This window comes from Hemitrygon akajei, unplaced genomic scaffold (assembly GCF_048418815.1).
Source record: "Hemitrygon akajei unplaced genomic scaffold, sHemAka1.3 Scf000113, whole genome shotgun sequence".
In the NCBI taxonomy this organism is placed as follows: Eukaryota; Metazoa; Chordata; class Chondrichthyes; order Myliobatiformes; family Dasyatidae; genus Hemitrygon; species Hemitrygon akajei.
Window position 1 is genome coordinate 745,404 of NW_027331999.1, and position 25,109 is coordinate 770,512.

At 44.9% G+C, this 25,109-nt stretch overlaps 2 non-coding genes across 2 annotated transcripts; one reads left to right on the top strand and one right to left on the bottom strand.

Moving 5' to 3' along the window:
* Positions 1 to 1,507: 1,507 nt before the first annotated feature.
* On the top strand, positions 1,508 to 1,579 carry trnae-cuc (transfer RNA glutamic acid (anticodon CUC)). The gene has a single exon. It is a non-coding gene; the product is annotated as a tRNA-Glu (tRNA).
* Positions 1,580 to 5,320: 3,741 nt separating this feature from the next.
* On the bottom strand, positions 5,321 to 5,402 carry trnas-uga (transfer RNA serine (anticodon UGA)). The gene has a single exon. It is a non-coding gene; the product is annotated as a tRNA-Ser (tRNA).
* Between the last annotated feature and the right edge of the window lie 19,707 nt (positions 5,403 to 25,109).

Below are 25,109 nucleotides of genomic sequence, written 5' to 3' on the forward strand. Positions count from 1 at the left end.
GGTGAAAGATTTTCGATGGGGAGAGAGATCGGAGTCGGGGGTTTGGTGTCGGTAGAAAGCGGGAGGGGGATAGACAGGAGAGAGATAAAGTGCGAGGTGATGCATTTTGTAGGCTCCAGTAAGAGCGGGATGTCTACATTATTGATAAGGCTTTAGGAAAGTTGAGATTTGTTTATAAACCCAAAGATCCACGATGGCACTGGCGATACACGCGACGTATTGCCGACAGCTCGCAAAATGTCTGGACGTATTTCAGCTGAACCACTGTGGCTGCAATCTGAAACCCCTAGTTTCCCTTTAAGAAATGTACTGTTGATCTGTCTAAATTAATCGGCAGTTTAACGAGCTGCTGAAGGACCAGATGGACTTAACTCTCGGTAATACAGGTGCGGCACCTTTCAGCGATCAGCGAAGGTCAGCCATTACCACTGCCGGAAAAGAGGTCGGTTCGGAAGACTTAAAGCCAGACTAAATCGAAGGACGATGAAGCATCCTCTACCCGGCATCTTCTTAGCCAAAGGCCAATGACTTGAAAACAAGATACATTATGTAAGTGCAACATTGCAGTTTCGGAGGGAAATGAGGGGCTGCTGTCTTCTCTGTTTCATGGAGACATGGCTCAGTTCGGTGGAACAGCCGGAAGGATTCTCGATCCACCGTTCGGAGAAGATAAGAAGGTATTGTGGTGCTGGGGGTGGGGTGGGGGCGGTGGAACGGCGGTGATGTTTCATAACTAACTCTTCATGCTCTCCGTATATAGCGGTCTTGCCGTACCCTTGTTCTCCCAATCACAACATCCAATGATTGAGTTCTGTCGGTGCTGCTTACCGAGAGGTTCCCCTCATTGATCCGGACGGCGCTTCACATACCGCCAGAGCAGATGTTTAGCAAGCATACCATGTACTGAGTGCCGCGATCAGCAAACAAGGAACTGCCTACCCTGAGGACTTTCAGATCATTGCGGGGTTTCTGTGAGGCTTATTTAAAGAATTCTAGGCTTATTTATCATCAGCAATTCATCCTCTGTACCAGCGGCTCCCGCACACTCGACCACGGTTACAACACGATCAAAAAGCCGAGCATTCCATCCCCAGACCGTATTTCGGGCATTCTGGAGTCTGATTTTCTTTCTCCTACCTCTACCCAGGCGGAGGGTGAGGAACAAGACACCAGATGTATCGGCGACAATGTCGCGGGAATCGGGGGCAGACTACTGAATTGTTTCGAGGCGAGGACAGAAACAAAAATGACCCAGGGCTCATAAGAGAATCTAAATGTCACAATCTTTATAAAGACACCGGAGAAAGAGTGTTTCCCGCTGATTCATTCAGAGTCCAGAGTGTTCCTTAACCAGAAGCACTGGGTGAACACGCGGTCTGCAAATTGCTGAGCAATAGATTCGTGACAATATTTATCACATTAATTCATTATTATTCATGTATAGGTTTTGTTTCATATTTTGCTGGTTTGGTAGTTGTCTATTGCTGTAGTCAGAAAATTATCAGTTTCCCTGGTGGTCTAGTGGTTAGGATTCGGCGCTCTCACCGCCGCGGCCCGGGTTCGATTCCCGGTCAGGGAATTAAGATATTTCCTGCTGTAATTTAATGTGCTTATTTTAAATTATTTTGTGTATTAACTTGCTTCCACAACAACCCGATTCCTGTCTATGCTTAACCTGCATCCGCCTGATTCAGCACCATAAAACCACAAAATATATGAGCAGAAGATGACATTGAGAAACATATCGCAGGTGCTGTCTCAATAAAGCTGGAAATAACTGTGCGAGGTCTTACAGACAATAACTTGCTATCGATACAATGTAGATTTGATCTTCTTCACTCCTCACAGCACCTCATCCACGCAGAGATGCTGTCTCTCTGTAGAAGAGGGTGACCATACATTTCCCATATTGGACTCTGGTCCTACTCACTCAGTTTGCCGACATCACCTTGACTCATCTGCCCGGGGTTATCACTGCTCAAATCTCAGTGAGTATTGTCAGGTCCAGCCGGGTTTATTGCCGTGTGCACGGGGACGGTGAGGGACAGGTACAATGAAACACTTGCAGAGTCATTGCAGGCTCGAAAAGACGGACAGTACGCAGAACATAAATTGTACAATTCTGCATCATTAACAAACGGTAGATATCAATCTTGTGCCAGTTTCAGACTTGGAAAAGATTCCTCAGGCAAACTGATGACATAGATTGCGAACTATTATATCCACGGGGGAGCATGCAGACCCAAGAAAGGCCTGTTTATTCCTTTTCTTTAAACAGACAGACAACAGAGAGAAGGGCAAGTCTCTAGCCCTCTTCAGCCAGCCCTGCCATTCAATAAGATCAGGCTGGCCCAGACTTTTTCTCAATCCTCCCCCCTCCCCATACCGCAGTTGCGAGTCAAAAATCGGTCGGTGTCCCCCAGCAAATCTTCTACCGTCTCCCCAGGTGAGAGGAGATAAACTTCTGTCGCCCGCCTTTATTTCGACGCCCTGACAGCGTCCCAGCTTCGATCAGAAGCATATGGATATGAATGTTATATAATGGGACATTGTTCTGAGTTTTGCTCAGTATTGACGGGACTTTGGGGAGGCAGAGGCAGTCAGAGTCTGTGGGAGGGAGCAACTCGGGTGAAACCCTTTCCGCAATTGGATAACAAGTTGGATTGACATCTGCATACACGAATGGGAGCTAGGTAGTTGCACTTACTTTGACGAGATTGGTTGATGTCGGACCATGACGCCGCGTCAGTGACAATTGGCGAGGTTGATTTGACGGGAGGTCAGCGAACCGATTTGTCTATGGCAATAGGCGGGATCGCTCGCTAGACAAGAGAGCAATGGGGAGTCTGTACTGTGAGTGATATGAAACGGCGAAAGCTTTTCGCGTTCAGAGACCGTGCTGCCCACTTCAGCGAATCAGTCACAATCTCAATCTCCCCTCTCCCAGCCGCGGCTGAACAACACATCTTATTGAATATGGAAATATTTTTATAAGTTGACAATTCAAGTGTTTTCAGCTAACCGAAATTTCACATGGTGGTCATGTCTTAACGGAGCACTGAACCAAAGTCCAGGAACAGATTTGTTTAAAAAATCGCTACTCCTTCATGTCATATTACCTGTTCGCACCGACATTTCAGCACCAGTTTACACCCACTCCCCTGCGCTCCACCCGAGCTGTCTTGTAAAGGAAAATCTATAAACGTCCCACTGCATTCACGCTTCCTTTCACTGAACACGAATATTGATAGCTAACCGTTCGCTTCAACTTGTGAAAAAAGTGTGGGAGTGAGGGAGTGAGATGTGGAGAGAGAAAGAGAGAGAGAGAGAGAGAGAGAGAGAGAGAGAGAGAGAGAGAGAGAGAGAGAGAGAGAGAGAGAGAGAGAGAGAGAGAGAGAGAGAGAATGTGTGTATGGGTGTGTTAGAGAGAGAGGAAGATGGATGTGAGGCAGGGGAGAGAGTCACATCGTAGACAGAACAAGGGATATTTGAAAGGCAGTTAGAGAGAGAGAGTTACACGGCAATTTATCAATTTCATGTTCACTTTCGGCCACTGTTTTCCTCCCAGCGTTTTTTTGACCACCAGAGTAACTCATCTCACCGACAAAACGAAGTGGATCTTTCCGTCCCTTCATTTAAACCCGAACGCTGCAGGACTCGTAAGTATTATCACCGTTTGTACTGAGGAGGAGAAATGGTTCATGCGTTTACACATTTCCCTTTAATAGAGGGAGCAGGAGCACGTTTTACTTATTGATGCCATTCTCCCAGTTTCTTCAATTATAAAGGGAATTAACATTAAATTAGCGCCATTAATTCTTAAAATTCCAAAGTTAGTTCTGATTTGGATTGCAAACACGAGGAAATCTGCAGATGCTGGAAATTCAAACAACAACAGACACAAATTTTATGTGTGTTGTTGTCTGATTTGGACGCAAGGATTCTGCTCAGTGCGATAAATCGTCCGCTGTCTAACGTAAGGAAGTCCCTTGGTGAACGAAGCGAGGAGCTCTGCATCCGTACAGTTGTAGAACACACCGGCATCAATCGTCCTGTTTCTACACAGAATCTATTGTTAGACACTCGGTTGCAAAGTAAAAATATCGTCGCTAAATAAACTGTATTGGCATGTCGATTTGGCTAGTTTCCACCTGTCCCCACCCATCAGCAAGTACATTTTTCATTCCGCTTGTGCGTACACATAGATGTGCGCATAAATATAAATTTGAGTTCACTTTGAGGTAATCACCAATTGCGTATAATGCATGATCCCCTCGGTTAGACCCGTCACCAGATACAGATGAATTGAATCACTGTCGGTTATTTTCGTGCAGTAGAAACTCAAGACGTCGACCAGCATATGCGGGTGTGAGAGGTGTGTGGTGGAAGAAATTTTCAATGTTTTGCGTTGAAGTACTGAATCAGGACCTCATAATCTGATATACATTCTCAGCTAAAAATGCTGCGAGAATTGAACTGACAGAAATATGGGATGTCAACTCCACAAATTCTCGAATCTGCCCAGCCGAGGGAACAGGATTTATTGAAGAACGTGTTACCGGCTATAGATCTGTGCTGGATACGGTACCAGAACTCAGTGCCTCGAAATCCATGTCGTTAATGAAAATCGAATCGGGAAAGTACCGTGTTGAACAGAGAATCAGAATCAGGTTTATTATCTCCGGCAGGTGACGGGAAATTTGTTAACTTAGCAGCAGCAATTCAATGCAATACATAATCTAGCAGAGAGAGAAAATAATAATAATAACAACAAATGAAATAAAACATAATAATAAATACACAAGTAAATCAATTACATATTGAATAGATTATGAAAAATATGCAAAACCAGAAATACTGTATATTAATAAAGTGAGGTAGTGTTCTAAGCTTCAAAGTCCATTCGTGATTCTGATTGCAGAGGGGAAGAAGCTGTTCCTGAACCGCTGAGTGTGTGTTTCTGTCTCATAACCTTAGACACCCAGGTTCAAACCTGATATCCGGTGCCATATGTGTCGACGTTGCTCCTTTGCAGGTTGGAAGAATTTTCATCGGCGGTGTCATGACAGTCAATTATCGTCCCTCTTAATGAGCTGCCCTTACTGTATGTGGCTGACGACGTGACGTCACCGGACAACGGGTTGCAATGAGAATATTTAGGCTGCAATTTGTTCGTTCAGTGAGGGCGCCGATGGGTGGATCAGGTATTTTGCAAGGCAACTGCTGATTGTCAACTGAACACATTTTGGGCCAGCGCTCAGACAGCATCCAGGGTGTTAAATTTTATTGGCAAACTACACGCTGCTGCTTGTAGTGTGAGCGCTGCGAGCAGGGGTCGAACCTGCGCGGGGAATCCCCATTGGATTTCAAGTCCAACGCCTTAACCACTCGGCCATCGCAGCTCCATCAATGTTCAGCACCCACCGTCGCACTGCACCTGAAGTGAGGGTTGTACTTGATTTATTTTCTGTAACGGAAATGGTGAATCATAATGCTTTGGGCTTGTCTTGCAGCCAGTGGCACAGGGAACATTTCGCTGGTAGAGGAAAGAATGAATTCAATTAAATACCAACAAACTGTTGAAGCAAAGATCACACCATCTGTAAAAAAAGCTGAAGGCGAAAAGAGGATGGCTTCTACAACAGGATAATTATCCTAAACACACCTCAAAATCCACAAAGGACTACTTCAAGAGGTACAAGCTGAAGATTTTGCCATGGCCCTCACAATCCCCCGACTTAAACATCATCAAAAATGTGTGGACAGACCTCAAAAGAGCAGTGCATGCAAGATGGCCCAAGCATCTCACAGAGCGAGAAGACTTTTGCAAGGAAGAATGGACGCATATCCTTCAAACAAAAATTGAAAGACTCTCAGCTGGCTACAGAAAGCCTTTAGAAGGTGTGACACTTGCCAAAGGGGGTGTTACTAAGTACTGACCATGCAGGTGGCCCAAACCTTTGCTTCGGCCCCTTTTCCTTTTATCTTATTTTGAAACTGTAAAAGATGGAAATAAAAAAAAAGTAATCTTGCTTAAAATATTAAAGAAATGTGTCATCTTTAACTTTATGCCTTTTGGAAATCAGGTCATCTTTTACTCGCTTAGCTGTTGACAGTAACAGAAATTTTGAGCATCGGTGCCCAAATCTTTCCTTCCTTCCAATGTGCATCACCGTACCACACGATGATCTATTTGACAAATCTTCTCCCATTCTCCTCAACTGTCTTTGATCTTCAATGTGTTTGAATCTTTTGAGTTTTTGAACACGTTGAAGTCAGCCTACCTTTCTTATATTTTCTTTTCTTTAACCTCCCTTCTTTCTTTCAGAATGGAGTGACAATCCCAATTTTCCAACCATCAGGATCTATTCCAGAATGTAATGATACGTGAAGGAGTACTATTATTGCCTCGAGAATCTTCAGTTCCCACTTTTAGAACCCGGGTGTGTAGTCCAACTGGTCCCGTTGACATACAGCTTCAGGGCTTTCAGCTTCACAGGCACCTTCTCCAGAGTCATAACATCCACTCTCACTGATGCCCTCTGACACATGTTCATCGGTGCCATTATGCTGGAGTCTGCCACAGAGCAAAATATTCATTCAGTTCGTCCGTCGTTTCTTTTCCCCCCATTACCGCTTCTTCCGCGTCATTTTCCAGCTTTCTGACATCTACTCTTGCATCCCTTTTATTCTTCATATGTCCGAATAAATGATATTTTCTCTATTATTAGCCATTTAATTTTTGCTCTCATCAAATTTTATTTGCTTTCTTTTGTATCTTGAAAGCATCCCAAACCTCCAGCTTCCCACTAATGCTTGCTATATTATAAGCCCTCACTTTTGCCTTTATGCTGCCTTTACTTTCCAGTGTCAGCCACTGTTGCCTCATTCTCCCTATCGAATATTTATTCTTATTTGTGATGCATCTATCCTGCGCCTTTCCAATTGCCCCTAGAACACCAACCCTGCTGGAGCTGCCATAAACCCTGCTGGTTCCCCTTTCCAATCGATTTGGCCAGCCCTAGACTTAGGTCGCTGTGGTTTTCTGCGAGTGACAGAGTCGAGGACTGTTATCGCCCGTGATTTATTTTCTCTGCGAATGACGTGGTCGGGAACTGTTATTGCTATTGTGTTTCCATGCGAGTGACGGGGTCGAGGACTGTTATCTTCACGGACTTTCTTTCTGCCAGTGATGTGTTGGGGGACTGCTATTTTCGCTGTATATTTTTTGCTGCGGAGGAGAGGCATTTTGGGGTTTGCGAGATTTGTTTCTTTTCTTTTCTCGTGCCGGGGTTGATGGTTGTACTTTCATGAAAACCGATGGTCTCTCGGTATTTAACTGCTGTCTGGAGCAGACAAATATCAGAGTTGTATTGTACATGCAGGCTTTGAGAATAATATTAACCGTTTGCACCTTTCTATTCTCCTCACTCGTGCTACTGCAGTTCCACTTACTGCATGGAATACTCACGCGTCTTATTTTAGATTCTCGCTCTCAGACTGCAGGATAAAATCGATCACATTACAATCACTGTCTCTGAAGCATTCCTGTATACTAATCTACCTGGTCAAAGCACAACACAACACACAATCCACAACTGCCTTTTCCTAATGGGCTCAACCACAATGTACTCTAAAAAACCATTCAGTAGGCATTCCCAAACGACCTGCATGTGGAGATCCTACAATGACCATCGTAATATTGCCATTTTCACATGCCTTGTGCATCTCCCGTTGTCATTTGTACTCAAAGTCAACTGCTAGAGGTCTGTATATAACTCCCATCCTCTGATCCAATGTTAACTCTCACTAAGGATTTTTTTAAATTTTCTGTACATCACTATAAATTACAATAAATAAAATAAATATAAATTAAATAAGGGAATTGTTAGGGAGAGTTAATGTGTTCATGTGTTGAGAAATGTCTAAGTTGAGCAGAAAAAGCGGCTCTTTATAAAAATGTGATTTTCTATTTTCAGACTCCTCTACATCCACCACCCCACGCCACACTCCCCCACTCCCCACCCGCGTGGGTAGAAATATGTAGAGGGCATGTTTGGTCTGGTGATGGTCCTGAATAATGCACCCAGCCTTCTTTTGGCACCGTATTGAGAACATGATATTGGCGAGGCGTGCCCGTCACTACAGCACTATGCCCCTTCTTTCCATCCTACGCATTGGAGCCCCGCCCCACACCAGACTGTGACGCAACGACTGACAATGCTGTCCAGGTACGCCGACAGAAATGCATTTGATTCTTCGACAGCACTCTAAATCGCATTAATGAACAATTATGACGTCTGCACAGTGACCGAGTCAGCATGTTGGGACCAGGATGGATCCGCTGAGATGTCGACGCCCAGGAACCTGAAGTTATTCACCCAGAAGACCATAAGACCATACGGCAAAGGAGCAGAAGTCGGCCATTCGGCCCATCGAGGTTGCTCCGCCATTTCGTCATGAGCTGATCCAATCTCTCCTTTAGTCCCATTCCCCCGCCTTCTCACCATAACCTTTGATGCCCTGACTACTCAAAAACCTATCAATCTCTGCCTTAAATACACCCAGTGACCCGGCCTCCACTGCCGCCCGTGGCAACAAATTCCATAGATTCACACTTTTGAACCTCCAGTGAGTATTTGCGTTTGTTCACCTGACGCATTCTCCCGGGAGTACAATTAATTCCCTGGACTTACTAAAATTGATGAGAAGGTTGTTGCTTCGGCTCCACCCAAGCAGCATATCCATCTGATGCTGAGACGCCTGGTGTCATTAGAAACGGGATTGCCTGCAGAGTCAATGTAAACGATGTGTTCCTCCAAGTTCCGAGTGCAGTATGGGTAGCAGGGAAAGTCACCGCCTCCTCGATGCTTCACCCGTCCCAGTCATTGCTCAGCAGTACAGTCAACGCAATGGCTTTTCTTCCGGACCACCCGGTGTGAGTGACTGTGAGTAATCAGTCCTTGGTCGTTGCTGAAATGGTTCAGTGTCTACAGAATGGAGCAGCGAGCGGCGTCACGGAGAACGACACTCTTCAGAAAGGGTTTGCACATTTCACTGCAAACGCACGATGGGCTGAGACTGTCACTTTCACGTGATTGGTTTCAGCTCGGTCTGTTGTCAGACATTCCTGGTATTCGTCTCAGGGTTGACTTGCAATTAGTGAACACATCCATAGACTCCAAACAGAACACAACCTAGTCGCGGTGTGAAGGCTTGCCTTGCTCAGTAACCTGGAGAGCGAAGCTTGCTGGAGTTAGGAGTTGATGCTTTGACTCTTGGTAGGGTCACTCAAGCCAAACAGGTCAAATGGTGGAGGGCAGACTGAGAGTGTTCCCCCGCTCCCACAATTTCCAGGGTTCAGCTCAGAGATAACAAGCCGAACTGGTCAACGAAAACTTCAGTGAAACGAAAATGAAGAGTCCTTCTACATATGTATTCGCCGGTATTTCTGAATCGCTACCCGGGACTTGGCAGGGAATTGCGCAAACCGAGAGGACGCTACAGACACGATGAATGAATCCCTGAACGTCGCCGACTGACAGGGATGGAGGATCTTCATCGCTGCCCCGAAAAGCCAGCGGCGAGACTGGCAGTAAGTTAAGAAATTAGTCAGCTCCGCTCTGGGGACAAGCCTCCGTTGTGTCCAGGACATCTTCATGTAGCGGTGACTCAGAGAGGCGGCGACCGTCATTAAGGACCTCATCACCCAGGACATTCCTCTTCTCACTGTTACCGTCGGGAAGGAGGTACAGAAGCCTAAAGCCACACACTCAGCGATTCAGGAACCAATTCTTCCCCTCTGCCATCCAATGTCTAAATGGACATTGAACCTATGAACACTGCATCACTCTTTTATCTGTTTTTCTCTATTTTTAATTTAACAATTTAATATACATATATTTACTCTAATTGAATGTTTGTTTTTTATTTCTATATGTATCATGCATTGATTGTACTGCTGCGGTTAATTTAATAGATTTCTCGACATCTGTCCCAGATATTAAACCTGAATCTGATTCTGATTCTGAAGTAAGTCACATCCGTAAGACAGATGTTGGTGAAGATCAGAACTGAGACTCTCAATCTGGATCAGCAGAAAATGAGTTCAGTGGTAAAATTCCAGCTCTCGAAATCCCAAGCGTTTGGCACAACAATGTGACCGGTGTGAGCAGTTTCGCTTGTCACCTAATTTCTGCCCGCACCGATTCGAAACCCTATGAAATGTATAAACGGATATTGTATGCAAGTTAGAGGCACTTGTGTCCTGGTCGGAAAAAGGGAAGAGGTTAAACTATATAAGTTCACTCGCCAGTTTCTCGTTCTTCCACATTAATGTCTACAGCGCTCATCAACATGCAGACCCATCGTTTTCCAAAGACTGCTGCGCTGTTTCCATTTTACACGTATTTCCACAACAGAGTGTAACAGCAACACAGTCTCCCAACTCCTACACTGACCTCCTGAGGCCAGCGTGCCGAACACCTTTCCCACAGTCTCTCTGCATATGAGACGGGTTTCAGCAAACTATGCCCTTCTACGACTCTCTCTCCCTGCTGATTTGCACTCCCCGGTGCTCTAACCCTCACAGAATAAATACTCAGCTGGTTTGACATTCCAAAATGTGACACCTCAAACTTACCTGCCTTGAAAACTATTTCCAATTCCTTCTTCAATGTTTCTGTTTGATATAGCCAATTATCTCGTGTGTCAATGCAAAATGATAGTGAAGCAAATCGCTGACAATATCCAATAACGGGGCTCGTCCGGGATTTAAACTCGCAGATGCTTTTTCACCCGAAGCGAGAATCATACCACTAGACCAACAAGCCCGCATCCGCAGACTGCGTTGCAACTGAACTCCGAAGCCATTTGAAGCTAATTGGTAGAAAACCCATTGTTCTTTCCGTTGTTGAGAGGAGAGCCTGATGTCGAAATATGTTGGGCCCGTATTCCTTTGAGATTACAAGAGTATTCGTTACTTGATTCAGTCAAAATAAGAATATAACGGACTCTGATGTAATGCACGTCAGAATGCGTTTGCCAGTGGCATATTTTTCTTGCACAGGTGCTGCTGCTCAGCAACTCCCTGCCACGGCGAATGGTGGACTTTGGATAATTACAATTATTTCAGGCGGGCTTCCAGAAGTATTTGCTCCATGAGCAGCGGAGACGTTTGTTAAATGGCACACAATAAGAACCGACACCAGGATGAATGTTCGCACGTGGACTGTACTCTTTTTCAGAGATGCTGCCTGGCCTACTGAGTTCCTCCAGCTTGTTGCGCGTGTTTCGCAAGTTCGTCTCACATTCTGCTGAGTGATTTTGATTATCCTTTCACTGGCAAACATTGTTCCGTCACGTGACCTTCCAACTCATGTCACGTCACCTCCCGAATTTACTAACAAAATTTATCCCTTTTCGGTGCTTCTAAGTCGAAACTCACAAGAGGATTCCCATTCAAACTGTACAACCTAACATCCACATTGCCCCACTCCACGTCGAGTGTGATTGCTATCGCCGATGCCATCACCATATTGCAGTTAGGGTGAAAACTGGTATGAAGCTGGAATGAGAGAGAGTGTGTAAAGGATGATTCATATCTTCCTGAAAGCCGAGGGGAAAGGAGAAAATCGTGAAAGACGACAGGATGGGGATATTTGCTCAATGACAGAAACTTCCCCTCAGCCGTGCTGGGTGAAAAACGAAGGAAACAAAGAACGAAGGGGAGGTAGAATGATGAATTGTCATGGACGGGATTGGAAACTACCTCTCCAATGGATAAATCACCAATTTATCCTAGCCATGGTGGATGATATTGTGGTTAATTTCATTACTGCAGCCAATCAAAGGATTTATGTACTTTCAAGTGTCCGGGGATGGGGTCGGAGAAAAGATTCTTTTTCAGCTTGCTGCTACTGTTTAGAAGGAGGTGTTATTTGTTTTGACAGCGAATCTGAGAATAGAATGAAATGGACTTGGTGCGAGCAGATAGGATTAGTCTGGTTTAGGATTGTGTTCAGGGAAGACGAGATGCTTTGAAAGGTCCTGCCGACGGTGTTCACCACTGTTTTAGTCAACATGACTACTACCGACGGTGTTGTCGGTGTTAACTAATTTTGCACAATTAGTTCCGCATGTGGTGTAAAAGTCGGATACATTATGGTTGTTTGAAATACGCTCAACAAAGTGATACTTCTCACACTTTCACAGTGGGACGGGGCAATATACGGGGCAACACATTGTCCGCACACTTCAGACTGAACCCTGACATCTCCAACCCTATCAGACTGTCATCGCTCATCATTCTTCCTTCAAGGGTAGCCACGCTTCCGGTTTCTCTCCTCGTCACTCTCCTTCTACTCTTATCCCCCTCTTGATTTGCACTTGACACTCGCTCCTTCTCAACCTCTTCCTCTCTCCCGTCTTTCTCCCAGTCTCTCTCTTTCTTCCTGCGCTTCTCTCTTTCTCTCCCCGTGTCTCTCCCCATCTCTACAAGACTCTCTTCCACTAGTCGTTCTTTTCTCCCAGCCTCTTTCCTCTGCTCCCTCTCTCAGTCTATAACTCTTTCACCCACTCCCAGTCTCTCTACAACCAACCATTCTCCGCCATTGTCTTTCAAACCAAAGTGTCTGCTTCCTTGAAATTTCTTTTCCCTCACGTCTCTAGTTCTTTCGCGTTCCCTTACCTCGCTGATCCTCCGTCTCTTGCATGTTTTAATCGCAGTCTCTCTACCCATCTCTCTCTTCCCCGTGTGTCTCCACTCCGCTCTTCACTGTGGTCTCATTCTCCCGTCATTGCCTCCCCCGCGTACGTTTTTGCTCGGACTCCCTCCAAGGCTTGGAAAATGTTGAACACTCCGGATACATGCTGATGGTGTGAAGTTGCTGCACAAACACGTTTATTTGCGGGTAATTCAGTGGAAATTCATAGAACAGTTTGCCAGCGCAGCGAGATATCCGGTGATGTCAATTATTCAACAAATTGATAAATAAAATGTCTAAGTTCTTCTCAGTGGTTGTAGGGGGCTTCTTTCACCTTCTCAGTCTTCAAAGTCAAATATCTTTAAAGTTAAATCGACTGCATCGCAGGTCACGGGTATGTGGTGGTCAAGTCATTGACTGGCAGAGGTCAGGTTCCTGCCAAACGCCCCATGTGTGCGCTGGAAAATATTGTTCTTCAAACTGTCCTCAGCCCTCACTAATCTCCCGTGGACACTCTCCGTTTTTGATCACAGGTCTATGGAATATCGTTGTGGATCTTTTAAAGTGTTTGGAGGAATATGTGCAGTGTCTGTCACTGTGATTTCCATCACTCACACCGCCCGGAATGATTGGAACAAGCGAAAGAAAAGAACGGACATATATTCCCCTTTATTAAAGAAGTGTTCTGCATTTCACCCGCCAAAATATACTCCTTCCCTCAATTTCAGAAGCGAATGTGCTCCGTCAAATGTTACAAAATAAATCGATTGCAAGATGAATGCCAACTTTAATGGCAACACATATATAAAAATATCATATTTAAATTGTTCACGCCAGGTATCATGGAAGATAACATGGAAAATTCACATCATATTTTGTTTTAAAGTAAATAGATTGCAATATGCCTTGAGGAGTCAAATTAATAACACGGTGACAGAGTGAGTAAAAATAGTTTAACGTAAGTATTTGTGTAGTTGGTTGTCACTAATATGACTGACATGATAGTTACGCTAATTGACTCAGTGGAATTGCTCTCACCTCAATAAAAGTCTGCTAAACCGATCTCCAGTCCATCTGAGCAGCTGAAACGCTCCGTACAACTGCTTCTGACGGAATATGGACTATGCGGCGATTTACTACATCGCGGCCATTTTCTATCCTGCACTTGTAGCGGTTGGTGTGCCCGGTAAGATCCCGGAGCTGTTCACTTTATGTATTATGCCATCGTCTTGCTGATTTATACTTCTGCGTAGTAGCCTACGCCGAACCCTTCGTAAGTGGCCTACGCCGTTGTGAGCCATTAAACCTGCAATTCACCGCCAAAACGCTAGTTGGCGATGGGGTTTCAATGGCACCGTGTAGAGTTTCTTCGTGTACTTAAAACAATGGCGACTGAGCGCATCATGTTGGAGTTGGAGCTGATGAATGTTGAGCAAGAGTTACTTTTATTCAAATTACTGCTACGCAGAAAAGAGAGAAAACGTCGGAGTAGATGGTATGTACGACCATTGAAGGGGACTGAAGGGGAGATTGGATCAGCTGATGATGAAATGGCGGTGCAGACCCGATGGGCCGAACGGCCGACTTCTGCTCCTTTGTCTTACGGTCTTATGGTTATGGCCTTCTGGTTTGAGGCAGGAGGGTGAATTTCCTGTGCTTGTCCGGCCACTGAGGGACATGGACGAAGAAATGTATTTCAATTATTTTCGGATGTCGGTAGGTAGATTTGACGATTTGGTTCATCGTCTCCAACGATTAATTTCGCATCAGTGTACGCACAGTATGCCTATAGACAGGAGGAAATGCGATGCAACCAAGCGGACCAATCACAGTTGTTGCGGTCTGAGTCGCCGCGACGTGCAGTTCGATTTTTGGAGAAGTGCGCGTCAGGCTATGGCGTAGAGTAGGGCGTAGGTTACAATGTAGGTTACGCGGATACGCCGTACCCACGGCGATCATTTGACGCAGAGGTATAAATCAGCCTTTACTCTGATACGGTATCCGCACTGTAATAAAGCACAGATACCATCGGCTGAAACGTCTTTCCTGAATGGAGGATTCAGGTATCTGACTGTTTTATTTAAATGCTCTGTACATTGATCGAAATGATTTTTATTTTGTCAATTATGCTAATGCCGATATTGACATTGTTTCATAATTTCACCTCGCTAGGCTTTCTGAAATGATGCTGGTCTCTGCTTTTCGATGTCCGAGTCTCTATCAGTGCAGACACTTCGATCTTATAACTATGTGGCAGCTTATTTAAATGACGGTCCAGTCTATTTTCGACACGTAGGTCTGTTCGTCTGTAAGTCAGTAAATGAGAACTCGTGTCTTATCTCTCCTTAATGCTACCTGGCCACCGCTACAAATAATGGCGTCAGCACTTGCACCACAAATAATGGAAATGGTGTTGTTTGTTGTGGCGATCAACTGTTCTCCCGTACGTGAGTCGTGGAACTCTGATGCCTCGCTCTAAACTGTGGGTAGGTCGCCAATCCACTGACACTCACATCCGTCATTGTCCTCCAGCCGGAGTGCAGAGACGGAGACCGCACAAACTGGATTCCCGCTTTCCACTTCCAAACAGACCATACGCTGCATAGCAGCGGTAGAATGGGGGCATTCAGGGAATTGCTGCTGACAATAGTTCTATTTTGTTTCCAAATTTCTTGCAGTTAATTTAACGGCGATTGTGATCCTTTCTCGGGGAAAATGCGGACTCTCCAAATGCATCACCCGTTACCTGGTTGGAATGGCGACAGCGGATCTGATGGTGGTTATCGTTGTTGCTTTAGTGGACCAGACCAACAATATCCACATTTATTCCAGATCCCTGCTCATCACTCCTGTGTGCGCTCTGACATTTGTATTTGCGGCTGTGACGCGGGACTGTTCTGTTTGGTTTACGGTCAGTTTTACCTTCGATCGCTTTATCGCCATATGTTGCCGAAAGCTGCGGGAGCGATACTGCACCGAGAGAACAGCAACGGTGGTTATGGTGACCGTGGTTATACTGAGCTGCGGGAGAGGTGTCCCGTTTTACTTTGCCATTGAACCTTACGTCATCATTGACAACACGCCGTGGCGGTGCACCGGCACATATGAATACGCTACTTCACCCGCGTGGAGAGTGTACCAATTACTGCTGAGTATTTTAACACCAATGATACCAATCGGCGTAATCTTGGTGTTTAACGGGTTAACTGTAAGATATATCGTTGTGGCAAATAGAGTCCGCAGAGGACTTCGGCACAGCAGCGACAATCAGAAAGATGACGAGATGGAAAAACGCAGAAAATCGATGATTTTGTTGTTTTCTATATCAGCTAATTTCATATTATTTTGGATGTCCTATGTCGCTCATTCCCTGAAATGGCAAAAGGAAAACTATTTTTACGAGGACAGATATTTGAGTTCCCCGGCATACATCCTACAACAATTTGGGTACATGTTACAGATTCTCAGCATGTGCACCAATACTTGTATCTATACACTGACACAGAGGAAATTCAGAGAGGAGCTGAGGAATGGAATGGCGTATGTGTTTACATTAAATGGCCATCTGTGTCGATAACGCCTGCGTCTAATGGCAATTCGGTGGAGTTATCACATAAAGCCCTTTTAGATGATCAGGTTTGGCAAATATGTCATTAATTCAAACAATCATATGCCTGGTCATCCGGAAATTGCATAGTTGGCGGAAGATTGCTTGTTTCATACAGTTCAGGTAGGTAGCAATGCAAACGTTCATTGCTGCTGGCGTGAATATTACACTGGTTGAAGTATGTTCCAAACTATCACAGACACTCGACTGTCACAAGGCAGGGATGGCTGCAGGGCTTTCCGAGTTTTAGATGTTTCAAAATGGCCAGTGACAAGTAAAGCACACGATTGGTAACCAGGGACTGGATCGCAGATATAGAAAGCGAGGACAACGTGGAGCGTACTTTTGTTAATGGACTGTGAGACGAACACAGAAACACAAATCAACCCAATTGTCGTATTCTGTACAGCCGCCCACGAGATTTAGGGAAAAAAAAACGCGACGGGAACAGTGAGGGAAACAGAATTTGGACATGTACCAAGTTGTTGACACGGGGAAATGAAACATCTCCAACATTCTTTGGAACCTTCCCAGGGTAAGAGGTTTCGGTATGGCATAATTTCTCAGTTGTGTCCAGGAAGGATCCATGTCACTATGTGAAGAAAGGAGGACTAGCGAACAGTCCATACCGGATCTAATATTAGGAAAGGAAACGGATCGGGTGACACATCTCTCCATTGGTCAAAATTGCAGACGATAGTGCAGAATTCCCCTCCATTCACCTTGCACAGGAATGGGACAAGAAAGCATGGAAGGGTCAGCGATGCATGGCGCTACCTTGCAGGGACTTGAGAAGGTAAATTGGGAAATGATGGAATCAAGGAAATGCGCACGACATATGTGGGGATTGTTTAGGGAGCACTTACATGGAGCTCAGTATAGGCTTGTCTCAGTGACGCAGGGAAAGGATGACAGTGTAAAGTAACCCTGGGAGACAAGAAAGTTGGAACAACTCGTCAAAAGGAAGAAAGAACGATACTTATAGATTAGGAAGAAAGAATCAGGTAAGGCTGTCTCGAGTCACAAAGCAGACAGGAAAGAATTCAACTTAGAAGAGGTAGAAGGGGAGTTGAGAAGGCCTTGGCGAGTTGCACTGTGAAGAACAGGCGGAGTCTGGAGAGAGTGTGGGTAGATCAGAGAAAACCGAGGTAACGTATCTGGAGTCAAAGGAGGCAGTGAGGCTCCTTACTGAATACATTGATCAATGTGAACACAGCGTCAAAAGGCAGATATACTTGAACATGCCGACGCTATGAAAGAGGAAGCGCTGGAAACTTGGAAAATATTATGATACATGATTCCCTGGTGTCGGAAGGGATATACTCCAGGAGATTTACCAGAATGCTACCTCGTTTAGAGAGTATGGATTATGATCAGAGATTAAGGGAGCTAGTGCTTCACTCTTTGGAGAGAAGGAGGATGAGAGGAGACATGATAGAAGTGTACAGGATATTAAGAGGCACTGGCAGAGTGGACAGCCAGCGCCTCTTCCCCAGGGCACCACTACTCAGTACAAGAGGACATGGCTTTAAGGTAAGGGGTGGGAAGTTCAAGGGGGATATTAGAGGAAGGTGTTTTACTCAGAGAGTGGTTGGTGCGTGGAATACACTGTCTGAGTCAGTGATGAAGGCAGATACACTTGTCAAATTTAAGAGACTACTAGATAGGCATATGGAGAGATTTAAGTTGGGGGATTGTATGGAAGGCAGGGTTTGAGGGTTGGCACAACATTGCGGGCCGAAGGGCCTGTAATGTGCTGTACTATTCTATGTTCTATGGAATTTGGGAAAGCAAGTGAAGAGATTGGTAAGCTTTTGGACAGGATATTTCTGTCTTCACTGTCCACGGAACCAGATGACTGGAATGTGCCAAATGGTATTCTTTTGTTGTAGAAAAATATTAACGATAATCCTTGGAATTGTAGACCAGGTCTTACGTCAGTAGTGGGTAAACTGTTGGAAACGATTATTGTAGAGGGAATTTATAAGTATTTGGAGAAACATAGTCTGGCTACGGCGAGTCAACATGTTACATATTAATTTTGGTCAGGCGTTTGATCATTTCCACATAGTGGACTCAGTCAGAAAGTCAGGAGGCAACGGATCCAGGGAAACGTGACTGGTTGGTTCAGAATTGGCTTACAAACGGAAGGCAGATGATTAGAGTGCATTCCGGCTGGAAGACAGAGGGCAGCCGTGTTCCGCAAGGAGGGTTGAAATTTCGGCACACTTCTCAACTATAGTTGGAGTCAGCAGTCACAGTGCTCCGAGAAACAGAGCTGAGGGAAATAACGGATTTAATCTGACCACACAGCAGCAGCAGGATCATGTATGGAATTAGGGCTGACGACAGAAGCAAATCGCTGAGCTATTGACTGCAACAGCGCGATTTCTAAACTGACCTGCCATTTACATATTACAGGGCAAATGCTACAATGACTTCAAAGCATCTTTTCCAGTGGAACCCTACAACGTAAAACCAGCATTTCAAAGTGTTCAGCTGCAGTTTTTGCTGCTCATTAAAAGAACAATTCTTCCAAAATACCAATTCCTAATTTCCAGTTCAAGAACACACCAATTTATCCAAATGCCTATCGACCTCTAAATTGTGGTTTTAATGTATCTGGTGTAGATATGCTCATATTTCGATCCCTTTAACCCTGAATCCACATGGCCGGTGTAGAATCCGTTTTTCCCTCTGAAATCATTAAAAAATAAATCATACAAATCTACACAAACTAAAAACGCAGCGACAGCAAAGAAGTATCCGGGCTCACACTTGTCTTCCTTTAAAACCATCGCAGGTAATTGGAGAATACAGAATAAACAAGTTCCAGAGCTTCCATCTTCTTATGCTGTAACCATCCATCAACGACTTTTTAGATTGGTCGGTGCTGTGAGATACGAAATTGCCAGACATCCAGTCAGACAGCCATAGGAAACCACTGCACAGAAACAGGGTCTTCAGCCCGTCCAGTCAATGAGGAATTATTTAAACTGCCTACTGCCATCGACCTCACCCGGACCGTGGTCATCCATATCCCAGTACTTATCCAATCATCTCTTAAACATTGACATCGAAATCACAATTGCTATTTGCCTTGGCAGCACTGTCTGAGTGAAGGTGTTTTCCCTCATGTTTCCCTTAAATATTTCACATTTCACCATTCGCCCAGATCTCTAGTTGTATTTGCCCAACAGCAGTGGAGAAAGCCTGCTTGCATTTATACTCGCCATCCGCCTTATATTGTTGTATACCTCTATCAAATCTCCCCTCAATACCCCTACACGCTCGGGAATAAAGTGCTGACATATGTAATCTTTCCTTCTTATTCAAAAAGCCCAGTCCCGGCAATAGCCGGTAGTTGAGCAAAATCGTACACATTATTTTTCCAAATTAGTCCTTAATAGAGTCGTAAATAGCATCAACATAACATCCCAACTCCTGTATTCAGTACTTTGCTCCATGAAGGCCAATGTGCGGAAAGCTGTTTTTACGATCCTGTCTAACTGTGCCGCAACTTTCATTGAATTATGGACCTGCATTCCCAGATTCGTTTGTTATATCGTACTCCTCAGTGCCCTATTTCTCATTGTGTCAGATCAACCCTGGCTGGTCCTCTCGAAGTGCAAAATCTAACACTTGTCTGCGTTAAATCCGATGGGCCATCTTTAGCCCATCTCTCCAGCTGGTCCAGATCCTGCTTCATGCTCCGGTACTCTTCCTCGCTGTCAACTACACCGGTAGTGTCATCGGCAAATAATACGTCGGCAAAGTTAACGACAGTATTATCCAGATAGTTGATATAGATTACAAATAACAACGGGCACAGCAACGATCTTTGGGACACTCCACTTATCACAGGTCCCCAGTCAGAAAGGCAACCATCCATTCCCACATTCTAGCTTCCGTAACGTACCCAATGGCGAATCTAATTTACTACCTCATCGTGAAAGCCAAACGACTGAACCTTCTTGAGCATCCTCCCACAGTGATCCTTGCAAATTCCTTGCTGAAGTCCCTGTTAGACGGCATCCACTGCCTTGCCTTCCACACCATTCGTGGTAACTACCTCGTAAAGCTCTGTGAGATTGATTAGACATGACCTACTACGCACTGCCCCATACTGACTATCGCCAATGTTCCTGTTTGTCCAGATACTTCCCTTCATACCCCATGACCAGCGTAGTCTGAACACCGAGAACAATTCCTCATTACATAATACTTGGCGTGTCCCTTCCGAGCAAAGCTATCGAGATCATCCAGCGGTCGGCACTGATATTTATGGCATATTGTTCTTTTAAAAAAAATTCTCCTGCACTTTATTATCCGACGCATTGAGAGTAGTCTGGAAAAGCAAGGCGTCATTACTTTAAATAATTAATCGACTTACTTAACTATTGCAAGACACGGTACGCTCGATCGAGCACAGAACATAGAATATTACAGCACAGTACATGAGGTTCTGATCGGCTTTCAACTAATGTAAGTTCGATCTAACACATCCCCCACCCCCGCATCTGAATCAGAATCAAAGATTTCAAAGGTACATTTAAAGAATCAGAACCAGATTTAATATCACAGACATACGTCGTGAAATTCTTAACTTTACGGTAGCAGTACAATGAAATGCAGGATAAATAAATATATAGAAAACAAAACTGAGATATAGGTGGCAGCGGGGAAAAAAAGCTGTTCCTGAATCGCTGAGCGTGAGCTTTCAGGCTTCTGTATCTCCTTCCCGATGGTAACACTGTGTAGAGGGCATGTCCTGTTAGTGGGCAATGTCAATGATGGACGCCACTGTAACAAGAATCATCCCTTGTAACAATGATCAATGAGATACAGAGAATCTGTATTTACCAACAAGTATCTTTTATTATTTCTACTAAAAGCACGTAGATTTACACACTATCTTCCTGTGTGCACCCAACTGGAAACCCTGACACTCCATGAACAGTCAATGAAGAGAAAAGGTATTACCCGGGAAAAGAGTCTACGCTAGCAAGACATTCCATAGAAACATAGAAAACATAGAAAATCTACAGCACAATACAGGACCCTCGGCCCACAAAGTTGTGCCGAACATGTCCTGACCTTAGAAATGACCAGGCTTACATATAGCCCTCTATTTTTCGAAGCTCCATGTACCTATCCAAAAGTCTCTTAAAAAGACCCAATCGTATCCGCCTCCACCACTGTTGCCGGCAGCTTATTCCACGCACTAACCACTCTCTGAGTAAAAAAAAAACTTACCCCTGACATCTCCTCTGTACCTACGTCCCAGCACCTTCAAACCGTGTACTCTTGTGGCAACCATTTCAGCCCTGGGAAAAAGCCTCTGACTATCCACACGATCAATGCCTCTCATCATCTTCCGATCCTCATGTTCCCGATCTCCATATATCCGTTTGGTCCTACTTTTCGGCAATGGTTGGTCTCTGGCCGCTGGAGAGTTATCACCCCGGCATGTTTGGAGCTCCGGAATCTTATATTGTTCCTCATCAATTGAACCATTGGATCTCCAAACCATTGGCTCAAGGTCACTTGACCTACCTGGGTCACCTGGTTACTGATCATTGTACAGAGCAACAACCAACATATTGTACCTGGCTCTGCCCACCCCAGCCTTGTGTATTCGTATCTTTACACCCTGACTGGTCCGAACCAGTTAAATGAGGCAACCCAGACAGAGTCTAACGAGACTACAGATTGCTTCTTTGGTAGGTCTGGCATTTTACACAACAAGTAGCTGCTCCTCTGAGCATGGTCTCAGGATTATTGCTCTGATTAGATTGTCCCAGAGTCAGGAATCAGTTCAGAGTCCACACCCTTCACTTAACAAATGGCGACTTGTTTGAGAATGGGCTCAGGTTTAGCAGATCATTACCTGAAGCTTCCTGTGTCCACATTCAGTTCCTCTGATTAAATTATTCCAGTGCAAGAATCAGTTCATAGCCAATAAAATGAGTGAGGGCAGGGCAGAGAGAACTGGCTTGTCTGCTTCCCCTGTCCTTGATCAGACTGTAGTTTCTACTGGCCAACAGTGTTTTATGAACCATTCAATCTGACACGACTGTATCTTTCTCGGGTCTGCTGTCGTCTGAATGCACCAGGGTGGATGATGGTGGTTTTGCAGAGATGCCGAGTGCTGTAGGGGTCGAAGGGGTTTACAGAAATGCGGTGTGATGTAGGGGTTGGAACGGTTTTGTTACGTACCCCGTAACGGGTTAAAAAAACCAGCAGAGATGGAACACACATGGAGTCTGGTATTGTTACAAATAAAACACTACTTATCTGTATCCACGTAATCTCGTAATATAAAACCAGATAAATCAAACAGGTTAGCAGACTTTATGCAAATGTAAGTGTGTAAATATAAAACCCCAAACTTCTTCAGCTTAGGTGGTCAATGATACCGTCTTACGATGGTATAGGAATGACGTCAGTTCAGTTCGTGATATTGAGTAGAATTGAGAAGAGAAAGAGAGAGAGGTGATTTGTTTTCCAAGTAAGCTGATGTCGTCGATCTTTCCGTTGCCTTCCGAAGTACCTGTTAAAGTTTTGTGATCACACAAGAGTACCGCCTTCAGGCAGTAAAGCTATCAAAGGTTAAACACACCGATAACATTCCACCAGTCACCCCTTTCCCACACTGCGATCAAAACCCACCCTTTCGTGGGCACTGAAAGTTCATCCAGTGTCTATTTCTTCTGTATTTCTGTCAGTGTCTTCCGTGTATCTGTGTGTCTGTCTGAAAATCTAGCTGACCTTGTATATATCCCAAACATGCTGAACGCCAGCTGCCCATTATATAGATCCGCCCTTCCGTAACCATGGAGACTCACGAGCTTCTCGGTGCTCTCTCTCTCTCTCTCTCTCTCTCTCTCTCTCTCTCTCTCTCTCTCTCTCTCTCTCTCTCTCTCTCTCTCTCTCTCTCTCTCTCTCTCTCTCTCTCTCTCTCTCTCTCTCTCTCTCTCTCAATCGCTGTACACCAACTCTCTCTCTTTTTAAAGGCACAGTCCATATTGAATACACCTGAGCATCTCGTCACAGTTTTTACAGATAGCGAGGGGTGCCAGCACACTTCTCCACCAATGTGGAAATGCAGTTTACTTGTAGTACCAAACTGGCATTTCTGTCTGTAACAAAATGAAACCCGTCTTGTGTCGGAGTGTTTTGCTAATAATGTTCGTGCAACATTGTGCTGAGTGATCCTGAGTACCTGACTGCCGACCGCAGGCCCTACACTATGATGGCAGAATATGGCATTAAAGGCAAAACTTTTCACAGTGCGGAGGATCAGAGGGATCTTGGGGTCCGAGTCCACAGAACACACAAAGCTGCTACACAGGTTGACTCTGTGGTTAAGATGGCATATAGTGCATTGGCCTTCACCAATTGTGGGATTGAGTTTAAGAGCTGAGAGGCAATGTAGCAGCTATATAGGACCCTGGTCGGATCCCACTTGGAGTACTGTGCTCAGTTATAATTGCCTCACTACAGGAAGGACATGGACATAGAAAGGGTGCAAAGGAGATTTACAACGATGTTGTCTGAATTGGGGAGCATGCCTTATGAGAATAGGTTGAGTGAACTCGGCCTTCTTCTCCTTGGAGCAATGGAGGATGAGAGGTCGCCTGATAGAGGTGTACAAGATAATGAGAGGCATTGATCATGTGGACAATCAGAGGCTTTCCCCAGGGCTGAAATAGCTAGCATGAGAGGGCATAGTTTAAGGTGCTTGGAAGTAGGTACAGAGGAGATGTCTGGAGTAAGTTTTTTTTTACACAGAGAGAGGTGAGTGCGTGGAATGGGCTGCCGGCGGCGGTGGTGGTGGCTGAAACGATACGGTCTTTTAAGAGACTCCTGGATGGTTACATGGAGCTTAGAAAAAGAGTGCTATGGGTAAAGCCGAGGTAGGTCTAAGGTAGGGACATGTTCGGCACAGCTCTGTGGGCCGAGGGGCCCATATTATGCTGTAGGTTTTCTATGTTTCTACTCAGACGACGGCCACTGGGTTTGCCCCACCTTCCTTTAATTTGCTCTTACTAATCAATCCCAAATGCCGATTGGCCACTAGTTGATTGGTCACCGATTGCTCTATTGCAGTGCCGTGAGCTGCCCCTCGGACAATGAGCCTTATTGAAGTCCCTCTCCAGATTCCCGATGTCCAGGTTGGCCACTAGTCAAAGCTACCGGACTTACCTCTCAGTGATGGCCATGTCAATGACAGGAACATGACACTGGCAACCGAGTACATTGTCTTAGACAAGACACCTGCCAAATCTAATGCCACTCCCCTTCGCACTACATATGGACTGCTGACACTGTATGCATATTGATCTGTTGTCCCCACATGTTCATTGATCTCTTTCCCTCTCTGCAATGTGAATACTCCAGTTAAAGCCATCTCCTGCGTGTGTACTTCTATTTGATATGTAGTTACAGAGACACAATGCAGGCTGACATTTGAGTACAGAAGTGATGACCATCAGTTTCTCTATTCCTCCAACCCTGAGACAATTTTAGATCTAGATTCTTTGTTGTTCTCACAGTTCCAGTCCAAGAAATGCATTTGTCTCTTTCACATTTTGCAAGGGTCATGTGAGAAACGGCAAGAAAAAAATACACAGATATAACTGTAACTAAAAATTTTATTGGTGGCTTATTATACAAATGCCCCAAGTGAAGATGCTGTACCTATCTGCACGCAATGCAACAAGGACTGCTCACTTGGAATAACTTTACAATTGACTTAAATTGTGGTGCTCCTGTCAATATTGTAATGTCATTAT